The sequence below is a fragment of the Cebus imitator genome, unplaced genomic scaffold, assembly GCF_001604975.1.
Source record: "Cebus imitator isolate Cc_AM_T3 unplaced genomic scaffold, Cebus_imitator-1.0 Scaffold156, whole genome shotgun sequence".
Lineage (NCBI taxonomy): Eukaryota > Metazoa > Chordata > Mammalia > Primates > Cebidae > Cebus > Cebus imitator.
In genome coordinates this window covers 1,985,106-2,006,487 of record NW_016107471.1, presented here as the reverse complement: position 1 = coordinate 2,006,487, position 21,382 = coordinate 1,985,106, and the positions used below count along the sequence as shown (strand labels likewise).

At 33.0% G+C, this 21,382-nt stretch overlaps 1 protein-coding gene and 1 pseudogene across 25 annotated transcripts in view; both read left to right on the top strand.

Moving 5' to 3' along the window:
- PPFIA2 (PTPRF interacting protein alpha 2) overlaps positions 1-21,382 on the top strand; it is a 485,065-nt gene that overhangs the window by 182,841 nt on the left and 280,842 nt on the right. The gene's annotated exons all lie outside the window — the stretch shown is intronic.
- On the top strand, positions 806-19,800 carry LOC119473406 (annotated as a pseudogene).

Below are 21,382 nucleotides of genomic sequence, written 5' to 3'. Positions count from 1 at the left end.
GAAAAATCTATAATTCTGTAAATTTTCTAATTTCAAATACTCTTGTTTTGAAGTGTTATTTGAATGATCAGTTTCATGAATTTCAATGAAGATGAATGATTTCTATGCATAATGTTAATCAGAACTAATAATACGATTAAAAATAATTGTTCATACTTATCTATTTTTCAGAATGAGTGAGTGATATTTCATGTCATTCATACACAAATCTTTAGAAGCCAATTTTTTATTTCCTTTTAAATACAAAGATTTATGTAGAATACTTTTTGTTGATTTTATATACTTGGAAACAATGATTTGTATTAAAGGCTTTTTTTTATAAATTACCCATCTTCTATGATACCATAATGTAATGGCAAATATCTCTTTTATGGTATAACACATTTTATTACAATTATTTGCATACTTTTTCCCCCTCGCAAATGTGAGGACCATACAACTCTCAGCTTTATACCTTAGCATCTGTAATAATGCCTGCTGCATGATAATGGCTTTATATCTTTTAAGTGAATACATTAATGAATAATGACTGACTAGTGTATCATCATAGATGCCAATATTTGAGATATTTACATTTAGAATAAAGCAGTTCAATTGGCTGATTTTAATAGCGTGCGTTGACTTCCTCTGGTGAGCTGTAGTCTGTTTTCTCAACAGACCTTCATGCTGAGTGACAGGTGGTTCTTTAGTCATACTGTGTCACATATTATGTCACATATTTAAAATATTAGATGTGAACTAAGAAGAGGATTTTGGATTTAATTCACTCAGAAGGAAGCTGGATTGCAATGAGTAAGGAGTAAACATGTTTTTCCACAAGCAAGTTCCACAAGCTTTTCCACCTGAAAGACAAGTGGAAACAGTGAAGATAGACTACCTATTTAAGAATGGTAATTGTGAAAAACAGAAGTCTAAGACAGTAGAACAGAGGTTGTACATATATGAAAGGCACTTGTTTGTAAAGCATTAAGTGCTGTCAGTAGCGTATGTTTGAAGGTCGGGTTCAGGATCCAGTCGAGATGCTGGAAGGACCCAGGGTAAGCAGTGGAGTCACATACCAGAGTAGGTAAAAGAAACAATGACAAAGACATACTGATATCCCTGGGAAAGAATATATGGTGAAGTTTCTGAGAAAAGATAATTTAAAAACAAGAACATATATATATATATAGAAAAGAGGACAAGTTGGAGACAGTCACTTCTAGAAAGGAAGGACAAAAAATGAGATCCATGACTTCTCTATGTAGACAATGTTCATTGTCTATTGCCATTGGTAGTGACTTGCAAGAATATCTCTCCTTGCCTAATATCATGAAAGAGTGAATATTATATTATCCTATTGGAAATGTCCACAGCAAGTGGTTATTGTACAATCAACATACTCTCTTACAAAATGTCTACAGTTATTGAAATATTCATCAGTGAAACTTATTTACATATCATCTTCAGTTCTAACTACATAACAGTTTTCAATGTTTTCCCCAATAGTGTTTTCCCTGTGACTATCTATAGAATAGAAATAAATTATCACTTGGCAGTAAAAGCAACTGGCTACCATTTTCAGAATTATTTTCATTTTAATGTACTAGCCTAATTATTTTTCACTTAAATTATAATTTTATAATCAAAGAGCATGAAGACAATGAACTATTGGCTTAAAGTAGCATAATTTGTTCTTATAACTTACTACTTTTAGATGTATTTAATTTGTATGTTTCTTTCACTGGATTTTATAATTTTCGCTTTGTGCCCTCTAAGTTACATTAGTTTTTCTGCAATGCTTAGCAACAGACAATCTGTTGCAGACCTATAAAACTAGATCTGAAAAACATAAAGGCCCATCTTTTTAAGAGATAAAAATACTTTGGAATAAAAGAAGTCCTGTAAATATTAACTTAATAAATTATTTTTAACTTTGATGGTATCTGTTTAATAACATTACCAAAAAAAATGTGAACATGGAGTATTTGTTAAGGTTAAAAGAAAGTCTAGTTAGAATTTTGTTTGGTAAAACTTCATAAAAAGAATAGGTAGATAAGTAGATAAAGATAATAACCTATTCAGTGCAGACAACATAAATCAACTCTTAAATTAAGCAGTTAATTTTTTAAAGAACATATGGGAAAGTTTAAGCCAGGCAGAAAACAAAAACCAAGCAAGCCTAGAAAGAGGAGAACTTTTGAGAACAAGTGGCTTTTACATAGGAAACCAAAGTTGGCAGCTGGCATCTGTTACTAATTCCATCCGAATCCTATGCTATAATTAAGAAAAAGTGGTTTGTAAAATTGCCTCAGTCAGCACTTCAGAGAATATAAAATTTATTCATCAAAGGGAGGGCAGGGAATAGGAAGATAGCTATATGAGCCCTTTGGACAGGAGATTTTCTAACATAGCTACAGATTTGTTTAAAGTATTTTAGGTGGGGGACTCCCTCCTGTATTACCCTAGCACATCAAGATCTCTACACTTATCTCCTTAATTCATTACTGTATTTCTGTTTTCTTCGCATGAGAGATTGTAAGTTTTTGAAGCATAAACTGTGTCTAATTCTTACTTATATTATCATAGTTACGTATCACATAAAAAGCCTCCAAAACAGTTTTTTTAAATTATTAGCTATGCTAATTAAAATGTTATATCTCAAACTAGCAGGATTAAATTTGCTGCAATATCATAAGGGAAAAGTGGGACGTAGGAGACAGCATATTCTATTCATGCATTTTACTCTCTGCCACCTCATATCCTATGCACAGTCTGATCTGTCTTTCTTCCCATGTAAATCACAATGGAAATATACGCTGTTATCTTAAATGAATCATAGGAAAAAATTTGGAATGTTATTACACTTTAAAACTTAGTGAATTATGTAAATCTTTGCATAAAAATAGCTAAGATTATATATAAATACACAGTATATATATATATATATATATATATGTGTGTGTATATAGATATATATAAATATACACACACATACATATACAAGTAGTTTTTCATTTAGTAACAAAGTTCATTGATTTAAAATGTGCACAGAGTCTTTTTCATAAAAGCTGATTTCTTGATATCTATTCTTTCCTGATCAGTTTTCAAGAGTTTAAAACTTATCAGCTATTTTCAGATAGATTTATTTTTCTAAATTTTGCAAATTTAAGCTTTCATGTTCATTAATAACTCATTCTCATATTAATACAATCAGAGGCACCTGTACTAGAGCTGAGAATTAGACTTAGGCCTTTGCAATTCCAAATATGACCTTCTTCTTCTATTCCATGCTTTTTGGTGTTTATAAATCTAGGGTAACATGACATTGAAAAGTAGTAAAGGCACATTTGTTAACACATTTAAGCTCAGTTAAAATATTTATACCAAAATTTTAAGAACTGTAGAAGTCTTCTGTGAGAGAGAGTCTGGTTCTCTGCCTGACACATAGGCTCTTACTAGGCATTTATTAACTAAGCCAATTTGGTTTTTATTTACAAAAGAAGTAAGTCATCCTAATGAATATTCCTGGTTCTTTTTTAAAACACATATGACTCTTTGTTAGTATTTCTATAAAAATAATCAGAGGGTGAGGTCATATAAGAATGTGAAACTAATGACATATGATTACATACCACCTTTCACATATAGTTCTACATCTAATGCAGTGCGAAATTAGGATTTGCTCTTTGTCTCTTTTGCTTGCTCTCTCTCACTTCTGGTTTTTAAAAAGAAAGACACACCTATACTTTTTTTTTTTTTCCCATTTATTTATTTTATTGTATTTTAGGTTTTGGGGTACATGTGAAGAACATGCAAAATTGTTGCATAGGAACACACATGGCAGTGTGATTTGCTGCCTTCCTCCCCATCACCTACATCTGGCATTTCTCCCCCTGCTATCCCCCCCCGCTCCCCCCCCCCCACCGTCCCTCCCCTATGTCCCCCCAACTGACCCCAGTGTGTAGTGCTCCCCTCCCTTTGTCCATGTGCTCTCATCGATCAACACCCGCCTATGAGTGAGAACATGCGGTGTTTGATCTTCTGCTCCTCTGTCAGTTTGCTGAGAATGATGGTTTCCAGATTCATCCATGTCCCCACAAAGGACCCAAACTCATCGTTTTTGATGGCTGCATAATATTCCATGGTACTGGGTATATATCCAAAGGATTACAAATCGTTCTACTATAAGGACACGTGTACACGAATGTTCATTGCAGCACTGTTTACAATAGCAAGGACCTGGAACCAACCCAAATGCCCATCGACGATAGACTGGATAGGGAAAATGTGGCACATACACACCTATACTTTTGATAACATTTTAAACATCTTTACCATACTACCTCTAGTTTCTGTACCATTTCCACCATATTTTCGTCTCTTACATTCCACTCTATGGTACCTCTTTTACTCTGGATCACAGATATAGGCCAATTCAAGCCTCAGTTAAAAAGGTAAGAATAAGAATGAAGGCTCATAACTCTTTAATGTCTGTAGTGCAAAGTGTAATAACATATGTTATATCTTGGATGGTGGAGGCCACTTGAATCGGCCCACAAATTACAATTTGAACTTTCTATTTAGGCCAGATGAGTCCACTGAGATAGGACGTTAATTTATTTGAAATGATATATATCAAATTATTTGAGGTGGGGAAAATGAGCCAGAAGATTGCAAAAAAAAAAAAAAAAACACCTAAGCATCATGTAAAAAGCACTGGGTAAGAAAAATAAATGAAATATAAAATCACTTAATAAGTATCTTGCATTTAAAATTTCAAAGAAGTTTACAACATCTCACCTAAATATAAAAATGTTTTCCTTTTGATGTTTTTGTGAGATCCTTGACACAATAGCAATTGAAATTCTTAAGTCTAGAATGGATGATTTCTAAGAAAAAGGTTCTTCTAATGGTATGTTTATAATTACAAGGGTATAGTTTTTAATATGTTTATAAAATATGATTAGATCAAAGTCATCATTTTGATGATGGAACATGAAAGCATTAACTTAGCTTTGGAATAAAAAGTATTTTTCTTCCAATGGAACACAATAAAATAAAATATGAGTCTTTTGAAGGACCAATAACACACAACAACTCTGGAATGACAGTATTGTGTCATCTTTTATTGTCTTATAATATCCTTACTATTATATGTGTACACACACGTACATGCACATACATGCATGCACATGTGCAAACATACACACTGCTTCCACCACACCCACATTCCTATTTAATAATGAGCAACAATGTCCTTTAACCCTCTTATTGTTTAAATATGATTAGCTGATATTACCCACATTTTCTATCAGTTAGAATATTTTGAAGCAATTCTTAACTCCTTTAGAGAAATAAAGGATGGTATTTTCTCTATGTGTCTTAAAATTGTTTCAGCTATTGCACTAAGTAGGTCTTTTTCAAAAGGTTCAAAGATTTCTGAATTTTCAGGGCTATTAACTCTGAGATTAAGAAAATAGATTAAGCTTGCAAAATAGCCATATATTGTTTCAAGAACTTATCAGAGTAAGTATTATACTTGTTATAGTTCAGAAGAGACTATATTTTGGCCTTTTAAATACACAATACGCTATTGTAGAAAATATACTAATGCCATTCTGTGATACAGAATGAAAAAACACACATATTCATAACATGTATCATAGTGTGTGCTTCCCCAGGCCAACTACAGCCAGAGTGGAAATTGGAAAGTAGTAATCCCTTTTTAACTAGCTCTGCCCACATCTGGCATTACAAGATCACAAATACTTAGTGGCCTCTTCAAGTATTTTGCAAGTCCCCAGTGATATCTTTGAATTCCTCCTAAACAAATTCTTTGAGTGACTGTTATCTTCTTCTGCTGTCCCGGTTTCTTTGATATGCATTGTTCTACAGCTCTATGATCACACTGGATGGGTTGTGTCTCCACTGCCACCAAAGTGCTAGGGCCATCCTATATTCCATGTTAAAGTATGGGAATGCTCTCTCTAGGTAGTGTAATTATTATTGATTTATTTGTATTTTGACTATCTGAATTTTCTAATTATTCTCAGCAAGCTCCTATCAAATTGTAACATGTATGAAAATGTAGTTGCCTTAGGATAAAGAAACGTAGATGACAGTAACTACTCATCAATCTTCAATTCATTCTAAGTACTGGCTTAAGTCCAAGCTCCACAACTTGAGAAGTACAAAGAATGTGGAAAAGCATGAATACGATTCTCTATATATTTCAACTTAGTTGCTAGAAGAATTAGGCATTATGTAACGATACTTTATTATTTACTCACAAAGCAGAATGAATCATCTCCATCTCCTTTGAGAAATGAGCTGGGAATTCAGAAAGTTTTATTTGATAAACTTGGTAGAATCTTATCTTTTTAGGGTGAGTTGAGTATAAATAGAATATCTTAAGCATAACAAAAATAACTCAAAAACAGGACAAGAATAACAAAAATAACTCAAAAATACATTACTTTCCTTATTATAATGGTAGACTTGAGAAAGGACCACCAATTCCAGCGAGTCTCCGATAGTTGTGCCACCCTAATTAGGCCATGGCATTCCTTTAGTTACATTTTCTGAGTCTCAAATGGTATTAGAAAAATAACTTATTGCCAGAGAGTTTGTAATTACATTTTTAGTGTAAGCACTAATTCTCTCAAGACTATTAATACTTTTAAGTAAATTATACATTTAGTGAGCTAAATATTATTTAATTTGAGACCGCTCAGTTATAATTGAACTTTGAGTAATGGCCTAGGTTAATGTATTTTTTATGAATTAGCTTAAATTATAGAAAAAGAAATTACTATACCTATTCACCTGTACAAAGGCTAGCTTTAATGATAGTTGGTGAAAACTGCTGAAATAATGCTGCTTCCCAGAACAATTGATAGCTTTAATGATGAGATCTTTGCATAAGAAAGTATTCACTCTAGCTATTAAATAGCTTCCTAGAGTTGACTAATTTTAAAGATCCTTCTCCACTTTGGTCAAAGGGAAAGAAAATATGCAGGGATTCTAAACAAAGTAAGTTTGACATTGAATACCTCTAGTAGAAAAGAGGTAAACATCCTTTGTTTAAGATTTGGGGAGTCTTTACTGTATCAGAAAATGGGATTTGATAATATCATGATGAATAAAAGATCTTTTTCTTCCACCCATGGAGTTCAGTCAAGTTTCTAGACAAATATTTATTTAGAAATTACTCTCCATATATAATAAGTATATGTGTGTGTGTGTGTGTGTGTGTGTGTGTGTCTGCGTATAGATATAAGATATGCTGTATATCTGTTCTATCTAATGCATAGCTATCGATCAGGGAGAGAAATACAGTTCAGTAAAAGCATATAAGAATGAGACCTGATAAACCCTTCTTGTTTAAGTTTTCCTTTTTCTGCTCATGGTCTCATTGAGGGAAAAAAAATGCCAGTCATCAAGATAACGTAGATCACTTCTATAAATATTTAAAAAAATATTTTCAGCAGTTAAGAAATGAACAGCTTGACTTTTATTGAAACTAATATTGAACTTTTATTGAAACCAAAAATTAATTGATTTGCAACTTTCTTGCTAATAAAATATGCAAATAAGTGCAAAAAGTGAAAGATGTGCAGTCCTTATGTACATCTCACATTCTGGCTTCTCTTAGATTGATTGTGAATTTCAGTAATAAGGATTCTAACAATGGGTAACCCCCAGGTTTTAGGCTATATGTGGAATTTCTCTCTTAAATTGGTTGATTATCATTGATAAAATTTTGCTTGATTTTTTTACACTCCACCAGCCACAGAAGTTAATGTAGGGGGTAGATAAATTGAACTATAATAACCTAATAAAATATTGATCGAAAACTTGCACAAATTTTCCTACTTCTGTTTGACGTCCAGCACCACTTTTCAACCTGCTTAATCTCACCTTCAGCAATTAGCTGTCACTTGTAGGATAGCCTATTAAGTCCTATCAATATATTTTATGTTTAGTTTGTGAAAAACAGTTCAGAATTTTGTATCTTTTAATGTACATAAAAAATGTAAGACATTCTGTAGGTGGTTACAAAAAGAGAATTAATTAAGTTTGACAAGTATGTAGTTTAAAATGTTAGGACCTCAATAAACCCATTTGCATTATTCATGATAAGTATTATTCAATTGACAGCCATAAACTTTTATGTATTCATTTGATTAATTTTGGTAAAATGACCACGATGCAGTTGTCAAGAATATTATTATGCTATCATCATTTCAAAGTATTGGTCTAAATAGTAACATTTCATTTTGATGAATAAGTAAAGATAACTGAAAAGCTAGACTATATAATATAACACACTGTATTTACAGTATTTGGAAATAGTAGGCAAGTGATCTAAGAACACCCAGTCTAGTGTTTCCCATATATCATGGCCAGTTACAGACTTGTGATTTCAGAATCACCAGAGATTCTTTTAAACATAAACATTTCTAAGTTCCATCTCACCAAACTCTTAATTTAGAAGTTTAAAACCCAAGGGTCTCTATTTTTTTTTAAATCTGAATTATCCGGATGGGCAACAAGGTTCAGAAATCACTGAATTTGACCGTGACCTATTATATTTTGTTAGAGCCATATTTAAGTACCCAGAAGAAGCATAACTGTAATATGTATCAAGTCTGTACCTTTTTATGGATCTACAGGTGTGAGTTGTGGGATTCTGTGTGCTATCTTTTATTCATTTGCATTAAGATACTAGATTTTTAAAAATCTCAACTCTATTAATATACTGACTTAACAATTTGAGCTCTAATTTGATTCTTATCCTCTATAAAAATAAATTGTAATTTTTTGTGCTTTGTCATCCCAAATGGTGAAAAGATTAATTTAAAGAAACCCATGACTAAATATTTATGTTCTCTTCATGAAAGTCTGTCACTGTTTGAAAATGATTCCTATTAAGATTTATAAATTACCAGCTTAAAGAATTTCAGAATAATAAAGCCTAATCCCTACTGGGAAACATAGAAAAAGATTAATACACAAACATCATTTCTTAATTACAGTTATACCAATAAAATGTCATTTGTCTAACAGTATGAGTGAGTTGATTTATATAGACTAGTATATCTTATACTGTATTACTTACCATATATCTTAAATTGGGACAAAAACTTTCAATTTTGAAATAATGGACTTAGATATCTAAATCAATATTACTTTATATGAATTTCCTATAATATGTAGTATGGGATATTAGAAAGATTATTAAAATTTTTGTCAAATACATTAGAAAATACTAGTTTTAGAAGCATATGTGTTTATATTTCTCAGAGCTTTTAATCTTCTAAATCTATTTAGTGAATACCTGGAGGCAGACATAGTATGTAGCACTTTCAGTATTTATGTGACCACAAAAGTCTGTGTTTACATGTAAAGTATTTAGAGGTGGACTCTCTGAAAAATATTATTGTAAATTCAATAAACTTTTTTGAGATTTGTTCAAAAACTGTACTCTGAGATGCTATTCTCCCCAAAATGTCCATTTTTAGAGGAAGAGAGTATCAATAATTATTAGAAGGTTGACTCAGCTATGTTACTGAGAGTTTGAAATGAACTCACATGGTACTGAACAAGAAAAACTTTGGTACACATTTCTAAACAGTCTCAGCTGTTGTACTGAAATAACTGTATAGCTTTTTAGTTCGGAAAACATTCCTATTTCATATCCCAGAACTATAAACTTCTACCTGATCTAGGATCAGAAATTGCACTTCCTTCCTTGGAATATAATATTGTTCTTCTATGAAACTATTCACTACACCTCAAACTCCCCTTGTTGCTTTGAAGACATGAGCATCTTAATATCTATTCATCTCAAATATCTGGTCAGAAGATTTCTTGAACATTTCGTTTCTGGATCTGAGAAAGAGATAGTAGACTTTGTTGGATCTTAAGACTATTAGATGTAAATCTTGGTTAATTTGGAGGCCATGTGTTCCTCTATTATGATAGGAAAATTGGAAGAAGCCATTGTACAGAGAAAATAAAGATTTATAAAGGAGCAGAGTTGAAAAGTGGAAAGTGACATTTCAGTTCTCAGTTCCACTTCTCCCAGAGACCAAGACACATCCCAATCCTTGGGTTCCAAGAGAAGCGCCATTATCCTGAAAACATATGCCACTTTGTTTGTGAAAATTTGAGTTGCTGTCACTTTTTACTAATTAAGTACCTAAAATTACGTCTCTCCTATACAGCTGATCAAGTCCTACAAATTTTATCACCTATGTAAATCTTGACATCACTCGTATCCCCTCCTTCCTACTGCTGCAGTTCAGGCTCATCATTTTTAGTTCAATCACTGAAGCACCCTTCAACAGAGTCTCCCCATTCTAGTTTCCACCTCTTTTAATTTATGGTGTAATATGTAAGTATAAATCAGATCAAAACCCCATTTCTCGAAAAAAAAAAAAAAGCTGTATTAAATCAATTCATTTCTTTTTGCCTTAGTATTGCCCTTAAAACTAAAACCAAAATCTTAAATGCCATAAAGACCATACTTAATCTGGTTTCAAGTCACTTATCCAGCTCTCTTACCACCTACTCTATCACCACCAAAGCACACACTTTATATTTCAGTTATTTGCTCTTGTTGAACAAAGCACCAAAACATGGAGCACCAAAACATCACTATTTTATCTGATCAGGAAGTTGATTGGATAATTCTCACTGAGAGTCTCTCAATGCAGTTCCAGTTGGAAAGTAGATGGGACTAACATCATGCAAAGTCTTTGCTGGGCAGGTGTCAAACAAGGATGGTTTCTTCCCTCACATGTTTGGTAAGGCCAGTGCTCCTCTGTGGCCCCTCTCTTCAGCAGAGTCTTATAGTTCCTGCACTTTTTACATTAGGTCCAGGATTAGGGGTACAAGAAGCAGAAGGTAGAAGTTGTTAGGTCATTGAAGTGCTGTGCTTACATCAGTTAGGTTATCAACTTCTGCCACATGCTATGGGTTAAAGTGCTCACAGGGCCTGCTAGGGTTCAAAGAAATGAAGTCCATTCTATATCTTGTAGGGAGTAGGACAAGCTAACATGCAAAAGGGTATGCAAAGATGGGCTATTTTCTCATATCCATCTTTGAAAAATATAATTTGCCACCTTTAATATTCCAGACACAGTTTTAATTAGTATTATTTTAAAATTACTTTAAGTTCTGGGGTATATGTGCACAATATACAGGTTTGTTACATAGGTATACATGTGCCATAGTGGTTTGCTGCATCCATCGCTCCATCATCTGCATTATATATTTCTCCTAATACTGTTCCACCCCTATCTCCCCACCCCCTGTAATTCCTCCCCTAGTCCCCCACCCCCTGACAGGCCCCAGTGTGTGATGTTCCCCTCCCTGTGTCCATGTGTTCTCATTGTTCAACACCCACTTATGAGTGAGCACATGTGGTGTTTGGTTTTCTGTTCTTGTGTCAGTTTGCTGAGATGATGGTTTCCAGCTTTATCTATGTCCCTGCAAAGGACATGAACTCATCCTTTTTATGGCTGCATAGTATTCCATGGTGTATATGTGCCACATTTTCTTTATCCAGTCTATCATCGATGGGCATTTGGGTTGGTTCCAAGTCTTTGCTATTGTGAACAGTGCCTCAGTAAACATTTATGTGCATGTTTCTTTAAAATAGAGTGATTTATAATCCTTTGGGTATATACCTAGCAATGGGATTGCTGGGTCAGAGTTAGTTACATTCTAACACTTCTTGGTGTTTTTTTCCTATTTTTATTTCTGTGCCCAGAATGCTTCAATTTCTTTCCCTTATTTATCTAGCTAACTTCTGTTCATTCTTCAAACCTTAGCTCAGATTACAGCTCCCCCAAGATAACTTCTCTGGACTCTCAACCTCTGAGATTAATGCTCCTTCTCCATAATTTCATGTATCTATGTGTTCCTGTCACACCACACACTGTACATGAACTGTGGCTCTTTCCTTAGGGAAAAAAGAAAAATCAGCCTTTGATTTCTGTGTCCTCGGTGATGAGCAAAGTGCGTGGCAGAGGACTCAGTGATTATTTATTATATGGAAAAATGTGAATTACTCATTTGAGTTTTAATAGGCTACATTACAACTACTAGCTTCATTGTTGATGGATTGAGTGTAGGTGGCATAGATCTGTAATAGTTTCCTTGGGTAACCTACATCATCAAAAATGACTAAAGCTATTTTACCACTTAGAGTTAATGGGATCATATTTTCTAAATATGAAACTACTTTTTCACTTAAATAAAATTTAGTAAAAATTTGAATTTAGAGTATTAATTGAACGCAGTGGATTTATTTGAATTATGATTTTGGAGAGCCACACATGTGACTTTTTCATACTTAAACCACCAAACATTAAATAACAAAATATTCATAGTTTTCATTATATTGTTCAAACAGATAATTAGTTTTTATTGATATACTCATCATGATTGATAACTTAGATACTAGAAGGTACTGTTTCTTGACATTTCAGTTTTAACATCTTTGGCAAGTCAGGAACCTATAATTGCTTCTAGAATAATATTTTCAACTTAATTGCATTTATATTTACAAAGTAAATACCTGTCTCTATAATTAACTGTTATGACCAAGTCTTTTCAGAAGAAAAAATGTGTATATTACACAGTGAACTTTACACTTACAAGGGACACAATGTAATATGGAAATAATTTAATTCACCAGAAGGTTTTATTACTTTCTTCTCTCCCCCACATAGAGTTGTATGGTTGTATATTTAACAGTGTTAATTCTTCAATCCATAATTTTTGAGGTTCTGATTAACCTTATAAAGTAACTTTGCCATTTATTTGTTTCTAAAGTTCAATTATTTTCATTATTATATAGTATTACTTTGGTTACTATAATAGTGATAAATATTAAAATTATATGAACATTGTTTTTAAGTTAATTATAAATTTTATATATGAAAATTATGCAAGTTAAAAGTTTTAAAAATTAAATTGGTTATATTGAAATGATTTCTTAAAATTTTTGTGTTCAGAATATTCATCTAGGCCTCAATATGGTAATTTATTTAAAAAGCATGGTGAATAAGAGAGAAATTAAAATAATTAATCTAGTTGTAGTTATCTAACAAAAAATAAGATTTCATAGTATGATGTTCCCTTGTTCTTTTCTAGAGTGAGTAAATAAAACAGAGTCTGTAATTAAGGAGGTAGTGAAAAGATACATGAATACACTTATTTGAAGAGACATTTATATATACAATATAAAAATCACTTCTAAAATTAGAGTTTCACACACTCAGAAGTGAGTATGATGGTACAGAAATAAGTAACAATAAAAATGTAAGATTTCAAAAATAGATTACTGTCATTCTTTGCTATACATGGGGGTTTGTTTCACCTCTCAGAAACCAAAATCCATGGATGCTCAAATCCCTTAATAAAATAGCATTATTTGCATATAACCTATGTACATCCTTCACTATACTTTAGATCATCTCTAGATTACTTATAATACCTAATACAATACAAATACTATGTAAATAATGCAATGTAAATGTTATGTAAATAATCACTACTTTGTTTTTATTTGTATTTTAAATTGTTATATTGTTATTTTTAATTTTTTAATATTTTTTTCTGTGTGGGCATGGTGGTCGGATTGTACTTGCTAATGACAAAATAGCTTCCTTTCAAAATCATAGCATTGTAACATAATGAAATTAACTAAATTTAATAATGCAACACCTGATAGTATAACATATGATCCATATTTCATTTTGGATATGGCTCACTCCAGAATTTCATTGGCCATTCATCGTTTCATTCAGATATACCACCAACTTTATTGAACATCTGCTACATGCAAAATAAGTCCTGCTGTCTGGCTTTGATGTGTTGGCAGCAACACCAAATTCTGAGCATATATTTCTAGCCTGATCATTTTCCACTCACTATAATCTGTTTATCCTACTCATTCCAATAAGTTGCTTTCTCTATATTTTCTGTTCTACTTGCCAAATTCAATAAATATTTTTTACTCTGTTTCTTATTTGATCTCATTGCATCATTTATCACTTTCAATTACTTCCTCCTTCTTGAATTCTTTCATTAGGATTCTAAGAAAGCTCTATCACCTGGTTCTTTCAATTTCCTTCTGAGATCTCTTCCCATCTCAGATTCTTCCTCTTTTTAGCAATTAAATATAGGTTTTCCCCCAGGGTTCGGTCATTATTCCACTGGTATTCTCCCTTAAATGTTTTATCCTTGTATCTTTATTGACATATTTGCCTTTGCTGTTTTAATGACTTAAGAAAGGCACCTTGACTTTATTTTGATTAGTTCTACTAAAGAACTAACTCCAACATCCCATATGCACATCAATATCAGCATAAATAAAATGCCAAACTAAAAATCACCATTATATATTTTAATGCTGTTCTGCAGAGATGCCTCAACCAGAAACCCGAGTTCCTTGAAACCAAACTCCCAACAGGAAATCTGTTTCAAATCCTCTACTTTTTACTTCCACAGCATGTCTTACTTAGACCTTCAAAACACATCACTTGAATCCTGTACCTTCTGTCTAATTGGATCACATCACTTCTGTATATACCCTGTCAAAAATATGCAATTACTATTTTTCAAATAAATTATCTTTATGCCTTTACAAATGTTTTCCCTGTGTCTGGAATGCCTTAATTTCCCAAGTACCTAGCAAATTCTTATTCATTCTCAAAATCTTAGCTTAGATATTTCCTTCTGTGTGAATCCTCCTGCAAGCCCACAGATCTCTAATTCCTGGATTTTCCCTGCTCCTTAACCCTATACAACTCTATCATAACACTGTCTGTAACCTTCATTTGTCCATCTTCCCAAGTAGACTGAGCTTTGAAAAGGCAGAGATTTTGTCATTTACTCTAAATCTCTAGTGTTTCCTGCTAAGTAATTGGTCAATTTATTTGAGTTAAAGACAATATTTATACTAAATTGTTATTGTTACAGGAAGTTTAAAGGGTCCTTTCAGACAGAAAGCTATCTTTGCTTTGGAATATACCTTAAAAATCTTATTTTATTTATTTATTTATTTGCTAAGAGAAAAATTATCTGGGGATGGTTTAGACAAGCTGGGAGAAATACAAATTAAAAATGCAATGTTATATATAATATAATATGTTAATTAGGATATATGGTTGTGGAGGGAGACTAGAGACCTCAGCAGGAAAATGACCAGCCAGAAAGCAATAAGCTGCCAGTGAGTAGAAAATGTGGCTAAAAAAAAAATCTTAAGAATGCCTTATATTCTGATTGCTATTATTTATACATATTACTATTTGATCTGTGATTTATTGTTTATTACCTAGTAGGCACACAAATGCCTGTGTGAATTATGTTTTGAAAATATCTGAGGGAACAGGACACATTCAAGGATTTAGTGAGATAAGAACATTGGAGTGACCAGGTTGTTGCAAGAATGAAAACTCTCATATACTTAAAAGCAACAAAGAGGAATGTGTTAGGCTTCCCATAGACCATGATATATGGGGACAGCAGTCAATAGTATTTACTTCTCAAAATGAAGAAGACCTTAGTTGATATCTAGGTCATATTTTTAGAGAAATCAAAAGTTCTATCCATTGTTGTGGTGTCTCTAATGTGTATCATTATGTATCTTAAAAGTAGATTTTCTTTTTCTTAGAATATACGTTATCTTCTAATCATTTCAAAGATTTTTGTCTCTAATTTTGAATGATAGTTACTGGTATCTTTCCAATAAAGCATATAACTCTTACTCAACATCATAAAAGAACCAAAGGCTGTAGGAAGATAGCAGCAAAGCTAGAACTGTATATAAATGAAAATAATAATAAATATACATTTCAACGCTCTTCCCAGAAAGGCAGATATCTCTAAGGGATATATTCGGGTTGGGACAGATGGGAGAAATGATTCACTGCTTTTGTGGAGGCAAGCTATGGCTCAGAGACATTAATTTTTACTATTTATTTCTCTTGCAGGAAACTAAGCTTCCTTATATTTTTGCTAATGAAAGGTTACCAATGAAAGCTTTTGAAATAACACAGATATTGTCTTTGCATATTTAGTTATATAGTTCCATAATAAGTACCTGCTGTTTCTTTGTATGAAATCATAATTTATATCTATTCCAATTGGGCAAAAAGAATACTTTTTTAAATGCAAAATAAAATCTGCCTAACATTTATTTAATGTACTTATTCTGTTGCATTCTTTTGGATTTTTTCATCATCTGGCATTACATTGAATTTGGGAAATATGTCAAATTCTAAATGCTACATGTATTTTTACATACAAACTTTAAATATTATAAATAAGGCTTTTGAAAGTTTACTTATAGATGAACCACTGACATTAATATATCACAATTTAACTAGGTGGGGTGGTGCATGTCTATAGTTCCACCTACTTGAGAAACTTAGGTGAGAGGATTGCTTGAGCACAGGAGTTTAAGTCCAGTCTAGGTAACATAGTAAGACCCCTGTTTCCACAAAAATATATAAAGGGAAATATTGTTTTGAATATATCATAGTTTATTATTCTGCAGCTTTGGAAAAACGTAAAAATCAGAATCTTTATGTGAAAATTTAGAAATTCAGACAAGCGAAAAAAAAAAAAAAAAGAAATTCAGACAGGCAGGCTTCTTAATGGCCTGTTTTGAAATATTAATTAAAATAAGCAAATAAATTCACTCTTGCTTTCTTTTGAAAAAAAGAAAAGTTATTGTAAGGCCTTAGATGATTGAAGTTACCCCATATATTTCCCTGTGTAAGTTCCCATGTTCCTGCCAATCACCTCTTACTATAGGCAGTAGGTATAGAGAGCTTAGAGTTTAGAAATACAGCCTTTGGAGTCAACCAATCTGGGGCTCTATCTCCTACGCTGGTGTTTCTTGATTATATAGACTTTGGAAAAATTACTGAACTTTTCTATGTTTTAGCTTAGAAATTCAGATATGTAGTGATGATAAGCTCATATCATTGTTTGGAAAGCTGGTTGAAATGCAGTATCCAAAGCACTTGCTATAGCACCTGGAATGTGTTCAATGAATGTTAGTTTAGTGACTTCATTCATAAATCCTAACAACAGCTAAGGGAGTCATGAATTAAAGTTCTCATTATTTAAAGGACAGTAAGCATTTGAATATTATTCTCACTATTTTTAGGAAAGGATAGTTCTTTTCCAGAAAGCCACGTTAGTGTTCTAGACTACTCCCTTGTTTGTTACATTTTTTTTTCTAGGTACTGGTTATGGTTGCTATAGATATCAATAATTATTCCTATTTTTCTGGTTAAAATATTAGTCACATGGAATTTTTATAGAGTGTCAAAGAATCATACAACATATTATGGTGGAATTTCACCCAAGTCCCCAGTTATCTTTGTTTTTTCTCTTTTAGTTACCTCTTTAAATAAAATATAGCACTGATTTATTTAAATAGTCAATAAGTTTGAGACCAATCTGACGAACATGGAGAAACCCCATCTCTACTAAAATTACAAAATTAGCCAGGCATGGTGACATGTCTGTAATCCCAGCTACCCAGGAGGGTGAGGCAGGAGAATCACTTGAACCCAAGAGGCAGACGTTGTGGTGAGCCGAGACTGCACCATTGCAGTCCAGCCTGGGCAACAAGAGTGAAACTCCATCTCAGGGAGAAAAAAAAAAGTCAATAAGTTCACAGTTCACAGTTACCCTACAGCAAAGAGTGCAGAATTTTGTTTTAGATTGAGGCTGGACTTTTGATATCTGAATTTGATATTATCTAAAATGTATAATTAATCAATAGAGGTTTTTAGTAATAAAATTAGAATTTAAAATTTACACAATATAACTTTGGTTTCTAGTTAAATTGAGTATAATTCCATAAAGTGAGCATAATTTCCATAAAATATAAATTCAATTTGTCATGGGCAAATAATTTTCCTCCCACCACCAAAATCTAGGTGCTGGAAAATATTATTTTCTTTTCCCTTCCAGTACACCCACCCTCAGCACCTGCCGTGCTTCTCACTGCCAGGCTTAGGGCATGATTAGGAGCTGAGAAGTCACATCTTGGTAACTCTTTCCCTATTAGACAATAAAACATGCAGAGAATCAGACGTTTCCTGGACTAGTGATCCTCACATTTTTCGGGCCCAACTACTCTGACTTACCATAAATCCATTGCTGTCTAAGCCAATGCTCTTTTACTTCCTAAATCTGAACACCTACAAAACATGATCCATCTAGAGAAATATTTTTAAAAAGCCAAGTCTCTCTGAAATGTAAAAAAAAAAAGATGGCACCTCTGTTTCCCACTTTAGATGGGAAGAGAGTAGCTTAACTTTCCAGGAAACCTTAATCTAGATTGTAAAATTTTCTCCTATCATNAAAAAAAAAAAAAAAAAAAAAAAAAAAAAAAAAAAAAAAAAAAAAAAAAAAAAAAAAAAAAAAAAAAAAAAAAAAAAAAAAAAGTTTAAGAGAAATTCAATGTATAATAAATAGCATGTATTTTAATATGCAAATATTCAGGCATGACCAGGCATAGTGAATTCATTAGGTACTTTTACTTATACCTAAGATCTCTGTGGATGTGATAGATGAGGTATAATATTGGCAAATTGAGTGACTGGTAATGGGACTTTCTGCAATGTTTTTAAATAAAATAGATTTCTCCTAGATGTACATGATAATTCTATTACTGGGAAATTCGCTGTATGTTAAACAGTGTAGAAGTGACTTTCCTTTTACTGGAGCTCCTGGCATAACTACACAGCAGCATGCACCACCACAGTCTGCATTTGCCTTCAGTAATTGCAGGCTCTACACTGGGCTAGAGAGACCTTGTGAGAATGTAAGAGTGATTTAGATATTGCACACAAATTTGGAAAAAAAAAATGGTGATGAGCTGTGAATACTATGAATCCCCTGAAGACCCATATGTACAAAGAGGTTCCTATGGCTTGGAATATAACTCAGGTGATATGGTCTTAGAACTTGTCCTAAAGAAATTCAGAGTCTGGAAAACACCACAGGCTTACCTCTTTCTCGGATATATATATATTTTTTTTTAAACAGAGAGAGTCTCACTCTGAGCCCAGGATGGAGTGCAGTGCTGTGATCTTGGCTCACTATAACCTCTGCCTCCTGGATTCAAGTGATTCTCCTGCCTCAGCCTCCTGAGAGGTGCCTGTAACTGGGATTATAGGCACAAGCCACCACACCCATCTAATTTTTGTATTTTTGGTAGAGATGGGTTTCACCATCTTGGACAAGCTGGTCTTGAACTCCTAACCTCAGGTTATCCACCCACCTCAGCCTCCCAAAGTGCTGGGGATTACAGACATGAGCCATGGTACCAGGTCTCTCAGATAATTTTTATTAGTGGTACTCTGAAGATTCCTGTGACATCAGTGGATTGATTACCATTGTGGTCCTACTACCTTGAGGTTTATAAGCTGTTCCTTAGTGATGGTCCGTATTCTTTGCCACATTCTGAGTATTGTGCATTTCCCACTGTTATCCGAAATTTACCAACTGAGCAGGACCCCTAATCTGAGACTTCATTCTACATTCACAGGACTGCAGAATTCCAGCAATGGTACAATTTCTATTTTTGACAGTGCTTTTGCAGGACAAGCATATGAAAATTCTGGACCAGGGTTCTGGACTGGCATGGGAACTGGAGGAATATTGAGGTATTTGTTTGGCAGCAGTATTGCAGCAACACCCTTTTCAGACAGGTGGTACCCCCCATCTTATACTCCATTGAACTCTAGCACACAGAATAGTCATCTTACTGCTTAGTGGAGGTCCAGCTCAAACTCTGACCTGAGAATCAGAACTCCATCAGGATATGGTGGCATCAGGAGATGATAAAGTAGAAAACCGAAGAAAAACATTGGTTGCAAAATTTTTGATTTTTCTTATCTTTCTCTTTAAAGAAAGTGCATCCTGTTAACAATTGTGGAAAGAGAATATTGAAAAGTTGTGTTATTTGAGAGTTAATACACAAACAAATACTTGTGTATTATATGTTAGTGTAGCATGCATATGTATATCTCAGTTTTTGAAAGTATTGATTACTGTGGAAGGCTGAAAATGTATTGTTTAATTTCTAAAACCCGTGAAGTCATAAAAAACATTAAGAATGAAGGTGTTGTACAAATAGAAAGCAAATACCAAAAATTTCTATCTTAGATGGTTTTAGTTTATAAGTCATTACCTCAATGATACTCTCTTTTGTATTATATATTTGTGGCTTACTATACTTTAAGCATTTAACTCAAACTTTGTACTATTAAATATGCTACTTTATGGGTTCTGATTGTTTTTGAGCTTGGGAGCTTGGAATTCTTTAGTAATGATTACTGTGATTTGGAAGCACCTTGTATAGGAGAATATGGAAAATAAGCATCTAGGAGGTTGTTATGACTGATTGTGTGCTGATGGAAATGCTTGAAACCTCCATATTTCACCAATTCCTAATAGGTAATATTCAAATACTTTAACAGTCATCTTATAATAGCAAAAGCATGCAGTTCTGTGCAATCTCAAGAATAGAGGTAACAATCTGTTTCAGTCTCACATTAAAATGGAATAATTACATAATAGTATAATTTTTCATGTAAAATCAATTTAGGTACAGTCAGATAATTATGAACAAAATGAATGTTTAAAGAGACATTCAAATCTATGCTAGAAGCATGTGGGGCTGTCCCATTAGCTATAGCAGCTCTTCTTCATCCTACTGGCAATAGTTGCCTAAAAACTGCTCTAGAGAATGGGCACAAGGTAAACTATCACCCCATTAAGGCCATGCTGCCTGAGCACATTCTCATCTTGGAGATTATTACTATCAGTGCTGGAGAAGGTAATGAACATTCTTGTAGGAAACCTGGACCTTATTTCTTTGTCTCCTGAGAAAACAAACTCAAAAATAAAGATATGTTTTTAATAAGCTTTTTTAAAGAATACTTTTAGATTTACAGAAAAATTGTGAAGATAGCACAGAAAGCATATACTCACACCAAGTCCTTCTTATTTTTAACATCTTACACTAGTATGGTACATTTGTCACAGCTAATGAACCAATTTTGATGTATTATTATTAACTAAAGTCCAAGCTTTATTCATATCTCCTTGGTTTGTTCCTAAGGTCCTTTTTGTGTTCCAAGATCTCTTCTAGGATACCACATTATATTTAGCCACCATATCTTAGCTGTCCTTGTTTTTGATGACTTTGACAGTTTTGAAGTATACTAGTCACATATTTGAAAGAATATCCCTGAACTTGTATTTGTCTGATATTTTTCTCATGATAAGGTTAGGGTTATGGGTTTGAGGAAGAAGACCATAGAAGCAAAGCACCATTAACATCACATCATAT